Below are 23,296 nucleotides of genomic sequence, written 5' to 3' on the forward strand. Positions count from 1 at the left end.
CATTAGAAAAATATTACAACAATTTTAAACTAATTACACCTACTCTAAGCCCCCTAATAAAATAACAAAGACCCCCAAAATAAAAAAATGCCCTACCCTATTCTAAATTACAAAAGTTCAAAGCTCTTTTACCTTACCAGCCCTTAAAAGGGCCCTTTGCGGGGCATGCCCCAAAGAATTCAGCTCTTTTGCCTGTAAAAAAAAACCATACAATACCCCCCCAACATTACAACCCACCACCCACATACCCCTAATCTAACCCAAACCCCCCTTAAATAAACCTAACACTAAGCCCCTGAAGATCTTCCTACCTTGTCTTCACCTCACCGGGTTCACCGATCGGTCCAGAAGAGGGTCCGAAGTCTTGATCCAAGCCCAAGCGGGGGGCTGAAGAGTGACGTCCATCCTCGGGCTGAAGTCTGGATCCAAGCGGCAAATGAAGAAGTCCATCTTTGGGAAGAAATCTTCATCCTATCCGGGCAGAAGAGGACATCCGGACCGGCAAACATCTTCATCCAAGCCGCATCTTCTATGTTGTTCCATCCTTTAAGGAACGTCATCCAAGATGGCGTCCCTCGAATTCCGATTGGCTGATAGGATTCTATCAGCCAATCGGAATTAAGGTAGGAAAATTCTGATTGGCTGATGGAATCAGCCAATCAGATTCAAGTTCAATCCGATTGGCTGATCCAATCAGCCAATCAGATTGAGCTCGCATTCTATTGGCTGTTCCGATCAGCCAATAGAATGCAAGCTCAATCTGATTGGCTGATCGGATCAGCCAATCGGATTGAACTTGATTCTGATTGGCTGATTCCATCAGCCAATCAGAATTTTCCTACCTTAATTCCGATTGGCTGATAGAATCCTATCAGCCAATCGGAATTCGAGGGACGCCATCTTGGATGACGTCCCTTAAAGGAACCTTCATTCTTCAGTTGGACGTCGAACAAAGAGGATGGATCCGCGCCGGAGGTCTTCAAGATCAGCCGCTCGTCATCCGATGGAACAACATAGAAGATGCGGCTTGAATGAAGATGTTTGCCGGTCCGGATGTCCTCTTCTGCCCGGATAGGATGAAGATTTCTTCCCGAAGATGGACTTCTTCATTTGCCGCTTGGATCCAGACTTCAGTCCGAGGATGGACCTCACTCTTCAGCCCCCCGCTTGGGCTTGGATCAAGACTTCGGACCCTCTTCTGGACCGATCGGTGAACCCGGTGAGGTGAAGACAAGGTAGGAAGATCTTCAGGGGCTTAGTGTTAGGTTTATTTAAGGGGGGTTTGGGTTAGATTAGGGGTATGTGGGTGGTGGGTTGTAATGTTGGGGGGGGGATATTGTATGTTTTTTTTTTAAAGGCAAAAGAGCTGAATTCTTTGGGGCATGCCCCTCAAAGGGCCCTTTTCAGGGCTGGTAAGGTAAAAGAGCTTTGAACTTTTGTAATTTATTTTGGGGGTCTTTGTTATTTTATTAGGGGGCTTAGAGTAGGTGTAATTAGTTTAAAATTGTTGTAATATTTTTCTAATGTTTGTAAATATTTTTTTATTTTTTGTAACTTAGTTCTTTTTTATTTTTTGTACTTTAGTTAGTTTATTTCATTGTATTTATTTGTAGATATTGTATTTAATTAATTTATTGATAGTGTAGTGTTAGGTTTAATTGTAGATAATTGTAGGTATTTTATTTAATTAATTTATTGATAGTGTAGTGTTAGGTTTAATTGTAACTTAGGTTAGGATTTATTTTACAGGTAATTTTGTAATTATTTTAACTATTTTAGCTATTAAATAGTTCTTAACTATTTAATAGCTATTGTACCTGGTTAAAATAATTACAAAGTTGCCTGTAAAATAAATATAAATCCTAAAATAGCTATAATATAATTATAATTTATATTGTAGCTATATTAGGGTTTATTTTACAGGTAAGTATTTAGCTTTAAATAGGAATAATTTATTTAATAAGAGTTAATTTATTTCGTTAGATTTAAATTATATTTAATTTAGGGGGGTGTTAGTGTTAGGGTTAGACTTAGCTTTAGGGGTTAATCCATTTATTAGAGTAGCGGCGAGATTCGGTCGGCAGATTAGGGGTTAATAATTGAAGTTAGGTGTCGGCGATGTTATGGAGGGCAGATTAGGGGTTAATACTATTTATTATAGGGTTATTGAGGCGGGAGTGAGGCGGATTAGGGGTTAATAACTTTATTATAGTAGCGGTGCGGTCCGCTCGGCAGATTAGGGGTTAATAAGTGTAGGCAGGTGGAGGCGACGTTGAGGGGGGCAGATTAGGGATTAATAAATATAATATAGGGGTCGGCGGTGTTAGGGGCAGCAGATTAGGGGTACATAAGGATAACGTAGGTGGCGGCACTTTGCGGTCGGCAGATTAGGGGTTAATTATTGTAGGTAGCTGGCGGCGACGTTGTGGGGGGCAGGTTAGGGGTTAATAAATATAATATAGGGGTCGGCGGTGTTAGGGGCAGCAGATTAGGGGTACATAAGGATAACGTAGGTGGCGGTCGGCAGATTAGGGGTTAAAAAAATGTAATCGAGTGGCGGCGATGTGGGGGGACCTCGGTTTAGGGGTACATAGATAGTTTATGGGTGTTAGTGTACTTTAGAGCACAGTAGCTAAGAGCTTTATGAACCGGCATTAGCCCAGAAAGCTCTTAACTACTGACTTTTTTCTGCGGCTGGAGTTTTGTCGTTAGATTTCTAACACTCACTTCAGCCACGACTCTAAATACCGGCGTTAGAAAGATCCCATTGAAAAGATAGGATACGCAAATGACGTAAGGGGATCTGCGGTATGGAAAAGTCGCGGCTGGAAAGTGAGCGTTAGACCCTTTCCTGACTGACTCCAAATACCGGCGGTAGCCTAAAACCAGCGTTAGGAGCCTCTAACGCTGGTTTTCACGGCTACCGCCCAACTCTAAATCTAGGCCTAAGGCAGTTTGATTAGCTTGCTGCATGAAAATAAACCAAGTTGTGATAATACAGGATTGGCAGACCTGCATAAGACACCAACTAGAGTCAAAGTGACCCACAGTGGGTTAAAAGGGGGTTACATTTGTTATACAACACACAAAACTGTAGACAGGGGGGAAATACACAATTAAAAAGCAGATTGCTGTACAAAAACCGGGAATAAAATTAATTACACCAGTACTAGCCCACAGCACCCCTCAGAACATAAACAGAAAGTAATAAAAACACAATTTATGCTTACCTGATAAATTCATTTCTTTCATGGTGGTGAGAGTCCATGATCCATTACTCCTGGGAATTACTCTTCTCTACCACTAGGAGGAGGCAAAGATTCCCAAACCCCAAGAGCTCTATAAAACCCCTCAAACCTTACACATACCTCAGTCTAATATATAGCCAAGAAAGTGAGGTAAGAAAAAGGAATAAGAGCCAAAAAAGAGCAGGTAAAAAAGATGTGCCAAGATAAAATTAACCCTAGAAAACATAGGGTGGGGTCTTGTGGACTCCCACCACCATGAAAGAAATGAATTTATCAGGTAAGCATAAATTATGTTTTCTTTCATACAGGTGGTAAAAGGCCATGATCCTTACTCATGGGAACTAATACCCAAGTTGTGCAGCCCACGAGTATTAACATAAAGGGAGTGATTTAAAAACATATTTTTCTACTGAAAAAATAAATCCACAACCACAATAATTTTTTCTTTTTTTTTTAAACACACTTAAAATATGTAAAGAAGCAAAGCAATGAAACTGAGACAGCTGCCCGAAGAACCTTTCTACCAAAGGCTGCTTCAGAAGTAGCAAAAACATAAAAACGGTAGCATTTAGTAAAGGTATGCAGAAGAGACCAAGTAGCTGCCTTGCAAATTTTATCAACTGAAGCCTCCTTCTTAAAAGTCCCAGAAGTGGCAACTGACCTAGAATGAGCAGTAATCCGCTGCGACGGAGGCTGACCTGCCTCCAAGTAATCCTTAGCAGAAGCCTTCTGCCATTCCTAGGGTCAGAAAAAAATAACAAACAAACAAGAGGCTTGTTTAAATCCTTAGTAGCATCAACATAATATTTCAACAACCAGAGAATGCAAAGATCTTTCGGAAGCACATTTTTAGGATTAGGACACAAAGAAGGAATAACAGTCTCTCTGCTAAAGTTGTCTGAAGAAACAACCTTAGGCAAAAAATTAAATGATGTCTGTAAAACAGCCTTATCCTGATGAAAAATCAGATAAGGAGGCTCACAAAAAAGAGCAGACAATTCAGAAACTCTTCTAGCAAAAGATATAGCCAAAAGAAACAACACTTTCCAAGAATGTACAATTTATACATGGGTTCAAAATGAGGAGCCCATGGAGAAGAGATAGGCTTGATCATATGTTTAATAGAAACCAAAGCCTGAACAAAACAATGAATAATCAGGGAGATTAGCAATCTTTCTGTGGAACAAAACTGAGCTGAAATCTGCCCTTTCAGAGAACTGGCAGATAGACACTTATCTAGACCAACCTGCAAAAACCTAAAAATCCTAGGAATCCTGAAAGAATGCCAGGGAAAACCATGATCTATACACCAAGAAATAAAGGCCTTCTAGGTCGCCAACCTTTCGGACCTCAGGGACCACTAAACTCACAATATTGAATCTGGTGGACCACTAACATGATTTTTTTTAAAAAAGGGAACAAACCTCTATAATGTATGTATGTATATATATGGAGTGCCAGTAGTTAAGAGCTTTAACTACTTTGTAAAGCACTTTTATTGCTCTTGAGAAAGACGGCTGGGACCGTTGAAACGCTTTTGCGTTGAGCCAAATAAAGACAAACTTTTTTACTGAATCTGTGATATTGTCTTTTCATATTGGGAAGGAGCCGGTAACCTGCAATATACACTGTGAGTAGATATTCACCTTTGTATGGTGTATTGCCCGATATTTCAGCACCACTATTTTGCACCTAGACTTATACAACTGAGGAAGGAAAGGAAAGGAAGATACCAACGACTGATACAAGCTGAACCAGCGCCTCCAGCTAGCACACCTGATATATTCACACAGACCTTGGGAGAGACTGTGGGACGGCTGCGGTTCACCAGAAGGGGAAAGTATTAATACATATTATACACCTGTTTGCATGTATAACTCATTTTCATATAACTGCATGTAATAGACACTACTATAAAGAATAGGATGCACAGATACTGATATAAAAATCCAATATAAAACTGTTTAAAAACTTACTTAGAAGCTCTCAGTTTAGCTCTGTTGAAAAGGTAGCTGGAAAGCCCACTGCAAGTGGGAAATAAGACACTCCCCCCCTCCCCCTTCTTTTGCATATGAAAAGACCCTTTACACAAACAGGAGCAAGCTGGAGTAGGTATCTGACGGTATTCTCATAACACTTTGGGGCTTGGTTAGGAGTCTGAAAATCAGAGCAATGTTATTTAAAAATAAGCAAAACTATACATTTAAAAAAAAACAATAACTTTATGGGCTATATAAATAGATCATCTACAAAACATTTATGCAAAGAAAAAATGAGTGTATAATGTCCCTTTAACTCCTCCTCCGTCGGTTTTCACTGATGTCCAGCCAGGCACTGTAGGGAGTTGTGGCACGAGAGGGGTGACACCATCAGAGGAGATGAACTCCTGCTTGATGGTTTAAAGGACCACAAACATCTTCTCTGTTCTAGACCTTGTGAAAGATTTTCATAGTAATAGGTTTACAAGCCTGAATCAGACTTTCAATCTCAGATTCAGAGAAACCCCTATGTCTCAGAACTAAGAGTTCAATTTTCATGCCATAGAGATTAGGGACTTGAGATCCGAATGGTAAAAAGGACCTTGGGACAGAAGAGGAAGAGGCCAAGGAGGACAACTAGACATCTGAACCAGATCAGCATATCAAATCCTGCAAGGTCAAGCTGGGGAAATCGGGATTACAAACAATTTCTCTAGTTTTATTTTGGAAATCACTCTGGAAAGAAGAACCCGAGGGGAAACAGGCTGAAATAATCAAGGAACTACTAGAGCATCTACTAACTCTGCTTGAGGATCCCTGGAGTTTGCAGAGTACCTTCAGCATCTGAAGACAAAACAGTATCGCTGGTCTCAGGGCACATAACACTTGTAGAAGGTAAAATCTGAACGGACCTTTTACACTTGTTTGAAGGTGGTAAAACGGCCAACACTGCAGCCTTGTAAAAGGATTTCATGGCAGTAGGCACTACGCCAGCATTAACCTGCAATGAACAAAGAGTATATGCATTAGTACCAACAGCATTAGATTTGTCTGCTTGCATTAACAAATCTAAACATGATCCACATAACTGAGCAGGAGAAGGCACTTAAGCTTTCTTACAAAAAGCACACCTAATGATGGTAGCCAGGTGTTCAGGAGATTTTGGGACAGAATCCTGTTGCTCCATTATAGCATATGGCAAAGCAATGAAGTAAACACTATTAAACCCCCTAAAAAAGCTCTTGAGGAATGGAAACCATATACCCCTACTAAGCAGCTTTAACAGGAACAATGCACACTTAGCTGAGCTGAAAAAAACAAGAGAAAAACACATTACCTCGTGCCAAATGACTGACAACTTAAAAAAGGAAATGAGCGCGCTAAGCTGAGCGAATATGCGCTAACCCAAAGTGCGTACATCAATGTGCAGGAAGACAAAAAGACAGTGCGCTAACCTGACAGCCATAACCCAGCAAAAATAGAGACTAAGGGGACATGTGCTAACCCGATGAGCGTACACCCGACGTGTGCAATTCAGACATGCAAAAAACTAACTAAAAAAGTGCCCATAACATAGCTATATGAGTGTCTAAATATTAAAATAATAAGATACTTACCAATAGACACTCGTCCTCTAGCAATCAAGTAGCAGACAGCCAAACCAGTACTAAAACATATCAGCAGAGGTTATGGAATAGGAGTATATTGTAGATTCATAATGGGAGGCAGAAGACACGTAACTATGGCCGATTATAGAGGATTTATGAAAAATTTCCCATGAAGTGAAACAAAGAATCAAAAACATACCCCCAAATACATACCTCTGACAAGCACTGTACTCTGAGGGAAAAGTGGGCCTCAATATAGACTGAAAACCGCTTTCTCTGAAGAATCATATGCACATCTTCATTCTTCAACCATCTCCAGTGGAGGCAAAGTAAAGGCTGAGGTATGTGTGAGGTGGGAGGGTTTTTATAAAGCTCTTGAGGTTTGGGAATCTTTGCTTCCTCCTAGTGGTAGAGAAGAGTAATTCCCAAGAGTAATTGATCATGGACTCTCATCACCAGTATAAAAGAAATCTTGCTTGAACAGCACCTTTCTGAACCTCTCTTCTCAAAGACCAAGAACAAACTGGAGAGGAGGTGGGAGGGGCTAAAACTCTGCAAGGGTTCTTGACCTCCTCCTGATAGGCTGGAATATATCTCACGTTATGATGCTATGGACTCTCATCAGCTAAGAAAGAAATGTAGCATACAGTCTCAAAATACCATGAATACATTTGCAATATAGTCTCATTAAAAATGGAATCTCACAACCATCTCAGTATCAGGGGACTGATTTTGTAATTTAGTTAAAATATAATTTTTGTACCGAGAACACATTTGCGTACCGCTCATGTACGTCCACTGTGTGTATGCACCAATCAGCTTGTCTGTAAGTTTACAGGTGGACTCACTTGCTTAAAGACTACCCCATTCTGCAACTCACCAGTGCTCAGGTATGTAGCATATATATAACAGTGACAACTGGTTTGTGTCACATTTGTTCCTGCCCTAGCTTGCTCTAGAGCCCCTGTTTCTAGTGAAATAGAATGTATATATAATCAGACGGCACTTACCTTAAGTGTGAGTTGCCTTTGGTAAACATGTCTGTATCATCTCTCATTGTGCTCGAGTCAATAAGTCGCCCATATTGTGGCTGAGTATTTTTGAGTTGATTGTACAGTAATATCTCATTCTGAATTTGCAAATAATAGTCATCATTAAGCTCCTCGCAAGGAAAATTATTTTGAGACAAGTTCCCAGCGCACACATTATCAGGGCAGATACTGGTATGTGACAAACGTTTGTTAGGCGAAAATATTTTATGTCCGGAATTTTGTAGCTCAGAAATATTTTTGTCTGACAAATTACTTAAAATGTAAGAAGGAGGAACCACCCTGACGCCACTGTGCTCCTCGTGCTGCTCCTCACAAACTTCATGTGATGCAACTATGGACGGCTTTATTTTACTTTCTTGGTGGTTTTGTTCTTTTTTAAAGGGGAGAAAGTTAATATTCGTCACTTGGCCTGTTCCTGCTGTGGGCGCATGATCCGACTGTAGACTTTTACTCCCACTGGCCTAAAATACAGACATTTTATTACAAACAAAAACACAAATACAATGAGATAAAAAGACAAATATAAATGCCATCAGTGCTATATGGTCTTACTTTTGTTATCTGAGTAACAAGTGGTATTTATTGTTTGCAAAACAAGCAGCAACACACATAACAAAAGGGAGTGAGAAGCAGGAAAAAAAACTAGACTGTGATGAATGTGACTTGTTTTACAAATATTCTTCTTAAATCCCAGTGAGCCCCTTGTGCTCAGTGATTTATTGTAGCGCACATTATAGTATGTATTGTAGCGCACATTATAGTATTTATTATAGAACACATTATAGTATTTATTGTAGCGCACATTATAGTACTTATTATAGAACACATTATAGTATTTATTGTAGCGCACATTATAGTACTTATTATAGAACACATAGTATTTATTGTAGCGCACATTATAGTATTTATTGTAGCGCACATTATAGTACTTATTATAGAACACATTATAGTATTTATTGTAGCGCACATTATAGTACTTATTATAGAACACATTATAGTATTTATTATAGAACACATTATAGTACTTATTATAGAACACATTATAGTATTTATTGTAGCGCACATTATAGTATGTATTGTAGCGCACATTATAGTATTTATTATAGAACACATTATAGTATTTATTATAGAACACATTATAGTACTTATTATAGAACACATTATAGTATTTATTGTAGCGCACATTATAGTATTTATTGTAGCGCACATTATAGTATTTATTATAGAACACATTATAGTATTTATTATAGCGCACATTATAGTACTTATTATAGAACACATTATAGTATTTATTGTAGCGCACATTATAGTATTTATTATACAACACATTATAGTATTTATTGTAGCGCACATTATAGTATTTATTATAGAACACATTATAGTATTTATTGTAGCGCACATTATAGTACTTATTATAGAACACATTATAGTATTTATTGTAGCGCACATTATAGTATTTATTGTAGCGCACATTATAGTATTTATTATAGAACACATTATAGTATTTATTATAGAACACATTATAGTATTTATTGTAGCGCACATTATAGTATTTATTATAGAACACATTATAGTATTTATTGTAGCGCACATTATAGTATTTATTATAGAACACATTATAGTATTTATTGTAGCGCACATTATAGTATTTATTATAGCGCACATTATAGTATGTATTATAGCGCACATTATAGTATTTATTATAGAACACATTATAGTATTTATTGTAGCGCACATTATAGTATTTATTGTAGCGCACATTATAGTATTTATTATAGCGCACATTATAGTATTTATTGTAGCGCACATTATAGTATTTATTATAGAACACATTATAATATTTATTGTAGCGCACATTATAGTATTTATTATAGAACACATTATAGTATTTATTGTAGCGCACATTATAGTATTTATTATAGCGCACATTATAGTATGTATTATAGGGCACATTATAGTATTTATTATAGCGCACATTATAGTATTTATTATAGAACACATTATAGTATTTATTATAGAACACATTATAGTATTTATTGTAGCACACATTATAGTATGTATTATAGCGCACATTATAGTATGTATTATAGCGCACATTATAGTATTTATTGTAGCGCACATTATAGTATGTATTATAGCGCACATTATAGTATTTATTATAGAACACATTATAGTATTTATTATAGAACACATTATAGTATTTATTATAGAACACATTATAGTATTTATTATAGAACACATTATAGTATTTATTATAGCGCACATTATAGTATTTATTATAGAACACATTATAGTATTTATTATAGAACACATTATAGTATTTATTATAGAACACATTATAGTATTTATTATAGAACACATTATAGTATTTATTATAGCGCACATTATAGTATTTATTATAGAACACATTATAGTATTTATTATAGAACACATTATAGTATTTATTATAGAACACATTATAGTATTTATTATAGAACACATTATAATATTTATTGTAGCGCACATTATAGTATTTATTATAGAACACATTATAGTATTTATTGTAGCGCACATTATAGTATTTATTATAGCGCACATTATAGTATGTATTATAGGGCACATTATAGTATTTATTATAGCGCACATTATAGTATTTATTATAGAACACATTATAGTATTTATTATAGAACACATTATAGTATTTATTGTAGCACACATTATAGTATGTATTATAGCGCACATTATAGTATGTATTATAGCGCACATTATAGTATTTATTGTAGCGCACATTATAGTATGTATTATAGCGCACATTATAGTATGTATTATAGCGAACATTATAGTATGTATTATAGCACACATTTTAGCCTCAAGCAGAAAGTTGAAGAAGAGTCTGCCTGAGGTTTTTGATGATCTTAGCGGTTTGTAACTAAGATCCACTGCTGTTCTCACACATAACTGAAGAGATGGGTAACTTCAGCTGGGGGAATAGCGTGCAGGGTTACCTGCTCTGAGGTAAGTGCAGTTTTAAATTTTTCTAGAGAAATGATAAGCTAGAAAATACTGACAGTGCCTGATTTATTTAAGGTAAGCCTGATTACAGTGATTTAATAATGACTGGTATCATGCTTGCTGTAAAGGGTAATATTTTTATTATTTACTCACATTACTGAATAGATATAACGTTTGCTTGAGGTGTATAAACGTTTATTACATATTGGTGATAAAACTTTATTCTGGGGCCCAGTTTTTCCACATGGCTGACTAGATTTTGCCTAGGGATAGTTTTTTAAGGCCCTCTCACTGTGAGTACAGGTTGGGAGGGGCCTATTTTTGCGCCTAAATTGCGCAGTAGTTTTTGCAGCTTGAGACATCCAGCTTCCCTGAAGGAGTCCCCTGAACATATAGGACCTCTCTAAAGGGTTTTTGTGCCTTCCAAAGTCGTTGTATGGGCAGGTAGGAGCCACAGTAGAGCTGTGGCAGTTGGTTGTGACTGTTTAAAAACGTTTATATCGTTTTTTTGTTCCGGGTTGAAACTAAGGGGTTAATCATCCATTTGCAAGTGGGTGAAATGCTATTTCAGTCTATTATACACACTGTAAAAATTTCGTAAAATGTACTGTTTTTTTCACTGTTTTGCAGTTTCTGTGATTGTTTTTTTCTCTTAAAGGCACAGTACCGTTTTTATTTTTTGCTTGTTCACAGTTATTAAAGTGTTTTCCAAGCTTGCTGGTCTCATTACTAGTCTGTTTAAACATGTCTGACATAGAGGAAACTCATTGTTCATTATGTTTAGAAGCCATTGTGGAACCCCCTCTTAGAATGTGTACCAAATGCACTGATTTTACTATAGATTACAAAGACCATATTCTGGCTTTAAAAAATTTATCACCAGAAGAAATTGACAAGGAGGAAGTTATGCCGTCTAACTCTCCCCACGTGTCAGAACCTATAACTCCCGCTCAGGGGACGCCAAGTACATCTAGCGCGCCCATTGCGTATACCTTGCAAGACATGGCGGCAGTTATGAATCATACCCTTACAGAGGTATTATCTAAACTGCCAGGATTGCAAGGAAAGCGAGACAGCTCTGGGACTAGAATAAATACAGAGCTCTCTGACGCTTTAGTGGCTATGTCTGATACACCCTCACAATGTGCAGAAGCCGAAGCAGGAGAGCTTCTATCTGTGGGTGATTTTTCTGATTCAGGGAAGATACTTCAATCTGATTCTGATATGTCTACATTTAAATTTAAGCTTGAGCACCTCCGCGTGTTGCTCAGGGAGGTTTTAGCAACTCTGGACGACTGTGACACTATTGTAGTCCCAGAGAAATTATGTAGATTGGATAAATACTATGCAGTACCCACTTACACTGATGTTTTTCCAATCCCTAAAAGGTTTTCTGAAATTATTACTAAGGAATGGGATAGACCAGGTGTACCGTTCTCTCCCCCTCCTGTTTTTAAAAAGATGTTTCCTATAGACGCCGCTACACGGGACTTGTGGCAGGTGGTCCCTAAGGTGGAGGGAGCAGTTTCTACTCTAGCTAAGTGTACCACTATCCCTGTTGAGGACAGTTGTGCTTTTCTAGATCTAATGGATAAAAAATTAGAGGGTTACCTTAAGAAAATTTTTATTCAACAAGGTTTTATTCTCCAGCCTCTTGCATGCATTGCCCCAGTCACTGCTGCTGCGGCTTTCTGGTTTGAGTCTCTAGAGGAGGCTCTACAGGTTGAAACCCCGTTGGAAGATATTATTAACAAGCTTAGGGCCCTTAAGCTAGCCAATTCATTCGTTTCTGACGCTGTTGTTCATTTAACCAAACTAACGGCTAAAAATTCAGGTTTTGCTATTCAGGCACGTAGGGCACTATGGCTTAAATCCTGGTCAGCCGACGTGACTTCAAATTCTAAACTTCTCAACATTTTCTTCAAAGGACAGACCCTATTCGGGCCTGGACTGAAGGAGATCATTTCTGACATCACTGGAGGAAAAGGTTATGCCCTTCCTCAAGACAGGTCCAACAAATTAAGGACCAAACAGTCTAGTTTTCGGCCCTTTCGAAACTTCAAGAGTTGGGCAGCTTCAACTTCCTCTAACACAAAGCAAGAGGGAACTTTTGCCCAGTCTAAGCCGGTCTGGAGACCTAACCAGGCTTGGAACAAGGGGAAACAGGCCAAAAAGCCTGCTGCTGCCTCTAAGACAGCATGAAGGAGCAGCCCCCGATCCAGAAACGGATCTAGTAGGGGGCAGACTCTCTCTCTTCGCCCAGGCTTGGGCAAGAGATGTCCAGGATCCCTGGGTATTGGAAATTGTGTCCAAGTGTTATCTTCTGGAATTCAAAACCTCTCCCCCAAAAGGGAGATTTCATCTCTCACATTTATCTGTAAACCAGATAAAGAGAGAGGCGTTCTTACATTGTGTTCGAGACCTCCTAGTTATGGGAGTGATCCACCCAGTTCCAAAGGAGGAACAGGGGCAGGGCTTTAATTCAAATCTGTTTGTGGTTCCCAAGAAAGAGGGAACATTCAGACCAATCTTAGATCTCAAGATCTTAAACAAATTTCTCAGAGTCCCATCCTTCAAGATGGAGACTATTCGAACCATCCTTCCTATGATCCAGGAGGGTCAATATATGACTACCATAGACTTAAAAGATGCTTATCTTCACATCCCGATACACAAAGATCATCATTGTTTTCTCAGGTTTGCCTTTCTAGACAGGCACTACCAGTTTGTGGCTCTTCCCTTCGGGTTGGCCACGGCACCAAGAATCTTTACAAAGGTTCTAGGGTCCCTCCTAGCGGTCCTAAGGCCGCGGGGTATAGCAGTAGCCCCTTACTTAGACGACATTCTAATACAGGTGGCGACTTTTCAAATCGCAAGGTCCCATACGGACATTGTTCTGGCATTTCTAAGGTCCCATGGGTGGAAGGTGAACGAAGAAAAGAGTTCTCTATCACCTCTAACAAGAGTTTCATTCCTAGGGACTCAGATAGATTCGGTAGAAATGAAGATTTACCTAACGAAGGCCAGATTGTCAAAACTTCTAGACTCTTGCCGTGTTCTTTATTCCACTTCTCGTCCTTCAGTGGCTCAGTGTATGGAAGTAATCGGGTTAATGGTAGCGGCAATGGACATAGTACCGTTTGCCGCCTACATCTCAGGCCGCTGCAACTTTGCATGCTCAGTCAGTGGAATGGGGATTATACAGATTTGTCCCCTCTACTAAATCTGGATCAAGAAACTAGGGATTCTCTTCTCTGGTGGCTATGTCAGGTCAATCTGTCCAAGGGGATGACCTTCCGCAGGCCAGATTGGACAATAGTAACGACAGATGCCAGCCTTCTGGGCTGGGGTGCAGTCTGGAACTCCCTGAAGGCTCATGGCTCGTGGACTCAGGAAGAGGCACTCCTTTCGATAAACATTCTGGAACTAAGAGCGATTTTCAATGCTCTTCAGGCGTGACCTCAGCTAGCTGGGGTCAGGTTCATCAGATTTCAGTCGGACAATATCACGACTGTAGCCTACATCAACCATCAGGGGGGAACAAGGAGTTCCCTAGCAATGTTGGAGGTTTCAAAAATAATTCTATGGGCAGAGGTTCACTCTTGCCATCTATCAGCTATCCATATCCCAGGTGTCGAGAACTGGGAGGCGGATTTTCGAAGTCGATAGACTTTTCATCCGGGGGAGTGGGAACTCCATCCGGAGATGTTTGCACAGTTGATTCAACTTTGGGGCAAACCAGAACTGGATCTCATGGCGTGTCGTCAGAACGCCAAGCTTCCTTGTTACGGATCCAGGTCCAGGGATCCCAAGGCAGCGCTGATAGATGCTCTAGCAGCGCCTTGGTCTTTCAACCTGGCTTATGTGTTTCCACCGTTTCCTCTGCTCCATCGTCTGATTGCCAAGATCAAGCAGGAGAGAGCTTCGGTGATTTTGATAGCACCTGCGTGGCCACGCAGGACTTGGTATGCAGATCTGGTGGACATGTCATCCCTTCCACCATGGACTCTACCGCTGAGGCAGGACCTTCTACTTCAGGGTCCTTTCAACCATCCAAATCTAATTTCTCTGCGTCTGACTGCTTGGAGATTGAACGCTTGATTTTATCAAAACGTGGTTTCTCCGAGTCGGACATTGATACCTTAATTCAGGCTCGAAAGCCTGTCACCAGGAAAATTTATCATAAGATATGGTGTAAATATCTTCATTGGTGTGAATCCAAGGGTTACTCATGGAGTAAAGTCAGGATTCCCAGGATATTACCTTTTCTCCAAGAAGGATTGGAGAAGGGATTGTCAGCTAGTTCCTTAAAGGGACAGATTTCTTTTGCACAAGCGTCTGGCGGATGTTCCAGATGTTCAGGCGTTTTGTCAGGCTTTAGTTAGAATCAAGCCTGTGTTTAAACCTGTTGCTCCGCCATGGAGTTTAAATTTAGTTCTTAAAGTTCTTCAAGGGGTTCCGTTTGAACCTCTGCATTCCATAGATATCAAGCTTTTATCTTGGAAAGTTCTGTTTCTGGTAGCTATCTCTTCAGCTCGAAGAGTTTCAGAGTTATCTGCCTTACAGTGTGATTCCCCTTATCTGATCTTCCATGCAGATAAGGTAGTTTTGTGTACCAAACCTGGGTTTCTTCCTAAGGTGGTATCTAATAAGAATATCAATCAGGAGATTGTTGTTCCGTCACTGTGTCCTAATCCTTCTTCAAAGAAAGAACGTCTTTTACACAATCTTGACGTGGTTTGTGCTTTAAAGTTTTATTTACAAGCTACTAAAGATTTTCGTCAAACATCTGCATTGTTTGTTGTCTACTCTGGACAGAGGAAAGGCCAAAAGGCTTCAGCAACTTCTCTTTCTTTTTGGTTAAGAAGTATAATCCGCTTAGCTTATGAGACTGCTGGCCAGCAGCCTCCTGAAAGAATTACAGCTCATTCCACTAGAGCGGTGGCTTCCACATGGGCTTTTAAAAATGAGGCTTCTGTTGAACAGATTTGTAAGGCGGCGACTTGGTCTTCGCTTCATACTTTTTCTAAATTCTACAAATTTGATACTTCTTCGGAGGCTATTTTTGGGAGAAAGGTATTACAGGCAGTGGTGCCTTCCGTTTAAGCGCCTGCCTTGTCCTTCCCTTCATCCGTGTCCTATAGCTTTGATATTGGTATCCCACAAGTAATGGATGAATCCGTGGACTGGATACACCTTACAAGAGAAAACAACATTTATGCTTACCTGATAAATTTATTTCTCTTGTGGTGTATCCAGTCCACGGTCCACCCTGTCATTTTAAGGCAGGTGTTTTTTATTTTTAAACTACAGTCACCACTGCACCCTATAGTTTCTCCTTTCTCTTGCTCGTCTTCGGTTGAATGACTGGAGGTGGCAGTTAGGGGAGGAGCTATATAGACAGCTCTGCTGTGGGTGATCCTCTTGCAGCTTCCTGTTGGGAAGGAGAATATCCTTAATGCACCACATCTCTCTAGCTACTTCCCTTGTCGAGAGCTGCAAGAGAATGACTAGGGGTGGCAGTTAGAATTTTTTAGAATTCTATCAGCCAATCGGAATTGAAGGGACGCCATCTTGGATGACGTCATTTAAAGGAATCTTCATTCTTCGTTAGGACTTCGTTTGAAGAGGATGCTCCGCGTCGGCTGGATTGAAGAAGATGGACCCGCTCCTCGCCGGAAGGATGAAGATAGAAGATGCCGCCTGGATGAAGACTTCTGCCGTCTGAAGGACCTCTTCTGCCCGGATCGAATGAAGGCTTCTGCCGTATGGAGGACCACTTCTGCCCGGCTTATTGGAGGACTTCGGCCCGACTGGGTGAAGAGGTCTCAAGGTAGGGTGATCTTCAAGGGGTTAGTGTTAGGTTTTATTAAGGGGGGATTGGGTGGGTTTTAGAGTAGGGTTGGGTGTGTGGGTGGTGGGTTTTAATGTTGGGGGGTATTGTATTTTTTTTTTACAGGTAAAAGAGCTGATTACTTTGGGGCAATGCCCCGCAAAAGGCCCTTTTAAGGGCTATTTGTAATTTAGTATAGGGTAGGAATTTTTTTTTATTTTGGGGGGCTTTTTTATTTTATCAGGGGGCTTAGATTAGGTGCAATTGGTTTAAAAATTTGTCATTTCTTTTTTATTTTCTGTAATTTAGTGTTTGTTGTTTTTCGTAATTTAGTTTATTTAATATAATTGTAATTAATTGTAGTTAGTTTAGTTAATTTATTTAATTATAGTGTAGTGTTAGGTGTAATTGAAACTTAGGTTAGGGTTTATTTTACAGGTATATTTGTATTTATTTTAACTAGGTAGTTATTAAATAGTTAATAACTATTTAATAACTATTCTACCTAGTTAAAATAAATACAAAGTTGCCTGTAAAATAAAAATAAACCCTAAGATAGATACAATGTAACTATTAGTTATATTGTAGCTATCTTAGGGTTTATTTAACAGGAAAGTATTTAGTTTTAAATAGGAATAATTTAGTTAATACTAGTAAATTTATTTAGATGTATTTAAATTATATTTAAGTTAGGGGGTGTTAGGTTTAGGAGTTAATAACTTTATTATAGTGGTGGCGACGTTGGGGGCGGCAGATTAGGGGTTAATAATTGTAGTTAGGTTGCGGCAGCGTTGGGGGCAGAAGATTAGGGGTTAATAATTATAATGTAGGTGTCGGCGATGTTGGGGGTAACAGATTAGGGGTTCATAGGTATAATGTAGGTGGTGGCGGTGTCCGGAGCGGCAGATTAGGGGTTAATAATATAATGCAGGTGGCGACGATGTCGGGGGCGGCAGGTTAATTAGGGGTTAATAAGTGTAAGATTAGGGGTGTTTAGACTCGGGGTTCATGTTAGGGTGTTAGTTGCAGACATAAAAAGTATTTCCCCATAGGAAACAATGGGGCTGCTACGTTCAGCTTACCGCTACCGCAAGCAACGCTAGTATTACAGTGAGATGTGGAGCTAAATAATTTTGCTCAACGCTCACTTTTCTGAGGCTAACGCCGGCATGCAGAAAACTCGTAATACCAGCGTTGTCTTAAGTGAGCGGTGAGAAAAAAAAGCTCATTAGCACCGCACACCATTACCGACAAAAACTCGTAATCTAGCCGTAGGTATGCTGCGTCAGAATAGACGCAAGCGTACCTGTTAAATGTTAGATGAATTGGGAAAAGTGTCAAATAGAGTCGAATGTGAATTCAAAACATCTGTAATGATGCAAGCATCGATCTGCGTCGGATTGAGATCACAGGATCGTATTTTACATCACAAATTTTAACATTTGCCGATCTTGACGCTTTGTTAACTACGGTGAATCAATCTCCGTGTCATTTTCAACACGGAATTCAATCGTATTAGCTGTTGAAGCCTTGATAAATCGAGGCCATAAAGTAATAGAATAAAAACAATGTATAATGTACCTAATAAATACAACAAACATTACAAACTTGTAAAGTAATAAAATAAAAACAATGTATAATGTAATTTATAAGGTACCTAATAAATACAACACACATAAACTTATAAAGTAATTTATTAGGTACATTATACATTCCATTATACATTGTTTTTATTTTATTAATTTATAAGTTTGTGTGTTGTATTTATTAGGTACATTATACATTCCATTATACATTGTTTTTATTTTATTACTTTATAGGTTTGTTATGTGTGTTGTATTTATTAGGTACATTATACATTGTTTTTATTTTATTACTTTATAGGTTTGTTATGTGTTTTGTATTTGTTAGGTACATTATACATTACATTATACATTGTTTTGATTTTATTACTTTATAAGTTTGTTATTTGTGTGGTATTTATTAGGTACATTATACATTACATTATACATTGTTTTGATTTTATTACTTTATAAGTTTGTTATGTGTGTTGTATTTAATAGGTACATTATACATTGTTTTTATTTTATTACTTTATAATGTACCTAATAAATACAACACACATAACAAACTTATAAAGTAATAAAATCAAAACAATGTATAATGTAATGTATAATGTACCTAATAAATACAACACAAATAACAAACTTATAAAGTAATAAAATCAAAACAATGTATAATGTAATGTATAATGTACCTAACAAATACAAAACACATAACAAACCTATAAAGTAATAAAATAAAAACAATGTATAATGTACCTAATAAATACAACACACATAACAAACCTATAAAGTAATACAATAAAAACAATGTATAATGGAATGTATAATGTACCTAATAAATACAACACACAAACTTATAAATTAATAAAATAAAAACAATGTATAATGTAATGTATAATGTACCTAATAAATACAACACACATAATAAACTTGTTAAGTAATAAAATAAAAACAATGTATAATGTAATGTATAATGTACCTAATAAATACAACACACATAATAAACTTGTTAAGTAATAAAATAAAAACAATGTATAATGGAATGTATAATGTACCTAATAAATACAACACACAAACTTATAAATTAATCAAATAAAAACAATGTATAATGTAATGTATAATGTACCTAATAAATACAACACACAAACTTATAAAGTAATAAAATAAAAACAATGTATAATGTAATGTATAATGTACCTAATAAATACAACACACATAACAAACTTATAATGTAATAAAATAAAAAACAATGTATAATGTACCTAATAAATACAACACACAAACTTATAAATTAATACAATAAAAACAATGTATAATGTAATGTATAATGTACCTAATAAATACAACACACAAACTTATAAAGTAATAAAATAAAAACAATGTATAATGTAATGTATAATGTACCTAATAAATACAACACACATAACAAACTTATAATGTAATAAAATAAAAAACAATGTATAATGTACCTAATAAATACAACACACAAACTTATAAATTAATAAAATAAAAACAATGTATAATGGAATGTATAATGTACCTAATAAATACAACACACATAATAAACTTGTTAAGTAATAAAATAAAAACAATGTATAATGGAATGTATAATGTACCTAATAAATACAACACACATAATAAACTTGTTAAGTAATAAAATAAAAACAATGTATAATGGAATGTATAATGTACCTAATAAATACAACACACAAACTTATAAATTAATAAAATAAAAACAATGTATAATGTAATGTATAATGTACCTAATAAATACAACACACATAATAAACTTAAGTAATACAATAAAAACAATGTATAATGGAATGTATAATGTACCTAATAAATACAACACACAAACTTATAAAGTAATAAAATAAAAACAATGTATAATGTAATGTATAATGTACCTAATAAATACAACACACATAACAAACTTATAATGTAATAAAATAAAAAACAATGTATAATGTACCTAATAAATACAACACACATAACAAACTTGTAAAGTAATAAAAACAGAATTTATGCTTACCTGATAAATTACTTTCTCTTGCGGTGTATCCAGTCCACGGATTCATCCTTACTTGTGGGATATTCTCATTCCCTACAGGAAGTGGCAAAGAGAGCACACAGCAGAGCTGTCCATATAGCTCCCCCTCTGGCTCCGCCCCCCAGTCATTCGACCGACGTTTAGGAGAAAAAGAAGAAACCATAGGGGGCAGTGGTGACTGTAGTTTAAACAAGAAATTTTAACCTGACTTAATTGCCAGGGCGGGCCGTGGACTGGATACACCGCAAGAGAAAGTAATTTATCAGGTAAGCATAAATTCTGTTTTCTCTTGCAAGGTGTATCCAGTCCACGGATTCATCCTTACTTGTGGGATACCAATACCAAAGCTTTAGGACACGGATGAAGGGAGGGAACAAGACAGGTAACCTAAACGGAAGGCACCACTGCTTGCAAAACCTTTCTCCCAAAAATAGCCTCCGAAGAAGCAAAAGTATCGAATTTGTAAAATTTGGCAAAAGTATGCAGTGAAGACCAAGTCGCTGCCTTACAAATCTGTTCAACAGAAGCCTCATTCTTGAAAGCCCAAGTGGAAGCCACAGCTCTGGTGGAATGAGCTGTAATTCGTTCAGGAGGCTGCTGCCCAGCAGTCTCATAAGCCAATCGGATGATGCTTTTCAACCAGAAGGAAAGAGAGGTAGCAGTCGCTTTATGACCTCTCCTCTTACCGGAATAGACAACAAACAAGGATGATGTTTGTCTGAAATCCTTAGTTGCTTGTAAATAGAATTTCAAAGCACGAACCACATCAAGATTGTGTAAAAGCCGTTCCTTCTTAGAAGCTGGATTAGGACACAGGGAAGGAACAATGATTTCCTGGTTAATGTTCTTATTAGAAATAACTTTAGGAAGAAAACCAGGTTTGGTACACAAAACTACCTTATCTGCATGGAACACCAGATAGGGTGAATTACACTGCAAAGCAGACAATTCTGAAACTCTTCGAGCAGAAGATATAGCTACCAAAAACAAAACTTTCCAAGATAATAACTTAATATCTATGGAATGTAAAGGTTCAAACGGAACCCCTTGAAGAACTGAAAGAACTAAATTTAGACTCCATGGAGGAGCCACAGGTTTATAGACAGGCTTGATTCTGACTAAAGCCTGTGCAAACGCTTGAACATCTGGTACTTCTGCCAGACGCTTGTGTAAAAGGATAGACAGAGCGGATATCTGTCCCTTTAAGGAACTAGCTGACAAACCTTTCTCCAATCCTTCTTGGAGAAAAGACAATATCCTTGGAATCCTAATCTTACTCCACGAGTAACCCTTGGATTCACACCAACAAAGATATTTCCGCCATATCTTATGGTAAATTTTCCTGGTGACAGGCTTTCTAGCTCGGATCAGAGTATCTATGACTGATTCAGAGAACCCACGCTTGGATAGAATTAAGTATTCAATCTCCAAGCAGGCAGCTGCAGAGAAACTAGATTTGGATGCTTGAATGGTCCCTGTATTAGAAGATACTGCCTCATTGGCAGTGTCCATGGTGGGACAGATGACATGTCCACTAGGTCTGCATACCAAGTCCTGCGTGGCCACGCAGGCGCTATCAGAATTACCGAGGCCTTCTCCTGTTTGATTCTGGCTACCAGCCGAGGGAGAAGGGGAAACGGTGGAAAGACATAAGCCAGATTGAAGGACCAAGGCGCTACTAGAGCATCTATCAATGCCGCCTTGGGGTCCCTGGACCTGGATCCGTAAAGAGGAAGTTTGGTGTTCTGACGGGACGCCATCAGATACAACTCTGGAATGCCCCATAGCTGGGTCAGCTGAGCAAAAACCTCCGGGTGGAGTTCCCACTCCCCCGGGTGAAAATTATGACGACTTAGGAAATCCGCTTCCCAGTTGTCTACTCCTGGGATGTGAATTGCAGATAGATGGCAAGAGTGATCCTCCACCCACCTGATTATCTTGGTTACTTCCTTCATCGCTAAGGAACTCTTTGTTCCTCCCTGATGATTGATGTATGCTACAGTCGTGATGTTGTCCGACTGAAATCTGATGAATTTGGCCGCCGCTAGCTGAGGCCATGCCTGGAGCGTGTTGAATATCGCTCTCAGTTCCAAAATGTTTATTGGGAGAAAATACTCTTCCCGAGACCATAGGCCCTGAGCTTTCAGGGAGCCCCAGACCGCGCCCCAGCCTAACAGACTGGCGTCGGTCGTTACAATGATCCACTCCGGTCAGCGGAAGCACATTCTCTGAGACAGGTGATCCTGAGACAACCACCAGAGAAGAGAATCTCTGGTTTTCTGGTCCAGTTGGATTTGAGGAGATAAATCTGCATAATCCCCATTCCACTGTTTGAGCATGCACAATTGCAGTGGCCTGAGATGAATTCGAGCAAAAGGGACTACGTCCATTGCTGCTACCATTAATCCGATTACCTCCATGCACTGAGCTACAGAAGGCCGAGGAATGGAATGAAGAGCTCGGCAAGTACTTAAAAGCTTTAACCTTCTGACCTCCGTCAGAAATATTTTCATTTCTACCGAGTCTATTAATGTTCCCAGGAAGGGAACCCTTGTGAGCGGGGACATAGAACTTTTTTCGGTGTTCACCTTCCACCCGTGAGACCTTAGAAAGGCCAGAACAATATCCGTATGAGCCTTGGCTCTGGGAAAAGACGACGCCTGTATTAAGATGTCGTCCAGATAAGGTGCTACTGCAATGCCCCGCGGTCTTAGTAACGCTAGAAGGGACCCTAGCACTTTTGTGAAAATTCTGGGAGCGGTGGCCAACCCGAAGGGAAGGGCCACGAACTGGTAATACTTGTCCAGAAAAGCAAACCTTAGGAACTGATGGTGATCATGTGGATAGGAATATGAAGGTACGTATCCTTTAGATCCACGGCAGTCATATATTGACCTTCCTGGATCATCGGTAAGATTGTCCGAATGGTCTCCATTTTGAATGATGGAACTCTGAGGAATTTGTTTAGAAT

Source organism: Bombina bombina, chromosome 8 (assembly GCF_027579735.1).
Source record: "Bombina bombina isolate aBomBom1 chromosome 8, aBomBom1.pri, whole genome shotgun sequence".
Classification (NCBI taxonomy): domain Eukaryota; kingdom Metazoa; phylum Chordata; class Amphibia; order Anura; family Bombinatoridae; genus Bombina; species Bombina bombina.